The following is a 1,883-nucleotide window of genomic DNA, read 5'->3' on the forward strand; positions in this document are numbered from 1 at the left end:
TAATAATTGCAACCAGGAACAGGGAAAAGAAAAAAAGCTAAAAACTAGGACCTGTGAAGGGAAGAATAAAGAATAATAGTAAAAGGGTCAAAAGTATTATTAATAATAATAGTTTTAAAACAAACAAAACCAAGCAAACTAAAAACCAGAAAAAAGAAAGAGAAAAAGAAAAAAAAGAAAAAAATTTGGGGGAGGGCAGGGCAGGTCACCAAGGCTCAATCAGAGCACATATATTGAGATGGTGTTCCTGTGGGCCCAGAAGGTGGGTGGGAGTGGGGGATGGCCACACATCCATTCACCAAGTGGGTGTGGGGTATAAGAGTTACAAGAAAATATCACACCTTATCAGTCGTCCAGGTCTGGCGTGTCCTTGGGGTTACTGGCAAGTGAAACCTGTTCTTAAGCCCTGAATCTGAGAGAGCGCTGTCTCTTTAAATATCAAAAGTGGCCAAGCCGCTTTTAAACATTCAAAATGGATGCTTCCTCTGGACAGGCAAAATTCCACAGCTCAGCCTGCCTTCCTTTTTGCTGCTTCTTCTTTTACTTCTCAGCCAAAAGAGCAGTCCTCTGTGCAGTCCCTGGATAGCAGGGCTGATTTTTAGGTCAATTCTTAGATCCTAACAGACTTGGTCCTCTCTAAGCTGTCTGTGCCATGCAGTGACAATCACTCAAGATCACTGCCAGACCACAGCTCTTTATGTCTCCTTTTTTGGTATTTTCATGCAAATTCTTCTGGTAGTTGGGTTTAGTCCACTTCTATATCCTTTCTTTCAAGGCTCAGGGGTCCAGGATTACCTTCTGTGTCTGTGTTAATTTATTTCCCTTTTCTTTGTTGAAGAGGGTCTGTGCAGTCTTTCTGCCTAGTCTGCCATCTTATCAGAACTCCCCTTTTTACTCTTTTGGAGAAGTTTTTAGAAGCACAAAAATTTAATTTTTAGGTGATATTTATCTGGTTGATTTTCTGCTGTTCATGCATTTTGGGTTATGCTTAACAGTATATTGATGCCATATATTATTGTGGTTAGGTGCTGTCAAGTGGTTTCTGACTCATAATGACCCCATGTACAGCAGAACCAAACACCACCCAATCATGTGCCAACTCCCTGATCTTTGCTATACTTGAGCCCATCATTGCAGTCACATGTCAATCTATCTCATTGAAGGCCTTCCCCTCTTTTGTCAACCCTCCACCTTAAAAACATGACATCCTTTTCCAGGGAATGGTCTCTTCTGACAACATGACCAAAGTAGGTGAGACAAACTCTGGCCATTCTTGCTTTCAAGGTGCATTTCTGCTGCACTTCCTCCAGGACAGATCTGTTAGTTCTTTTAGCAGTCCATGGTACTATCAGCATTCTTCGCCATCACCACAGCTCAAAAGCATCAACTCTACTTTGGTCTTCTTTATTCATTTTCCAGCTCTTACATACATATGAGATGTCAGGCACACTTTGGTCCTGAAGGAGACATCCTTGCTCCTCAGCACTTGAAAGAGTTCCTTTGCAGTTGACATGTCCAGTGCTAGATGTCATCTAATGTCCTGACTGCTGCTTCCATTGGCATTGATTATATAACCAAGCAATGTGAAGTCTTTGACAACCTCAATCTTTTCTCCATTTATCGTGATGTTACTTATTGGTCTAGTTATGAGAATTTTTGTTTTCTTTATATTGAGATGCAATCTACACTGCAGACTGTATTCTTCAATCTTCATCAGTAAGTGCCTCAAGGCATGCTCAATTTCAGCAAGAAAAGTTGTGTGGTGAGCATATTGCAGGTTGTTAATGATTCTTCCTCCAATCCTGATGTCACATTTTTCTTCGTATAGTTCAGCTTCTCATATTATTTGCTCAGCATTTAGATTGAATAAGTGTGGGGAAAGG

The sequence above is a fragment of the Orycteropus afer genome, unplaced genomic scaffold, assembly GCF_000298275.1.
Source record: "Orycteropus afer afer isolate SDZICR_OR568_19922 unplaced genomic scaffold, OryAfe1.0 scaffold00494, whole genome shotgun sequence".
NCBI lineage: Eukaryota > Metazoa > Chordata > Mammalia > Tubulidentata > Orycteropodidae > Orycteropus > Orycteropus afer.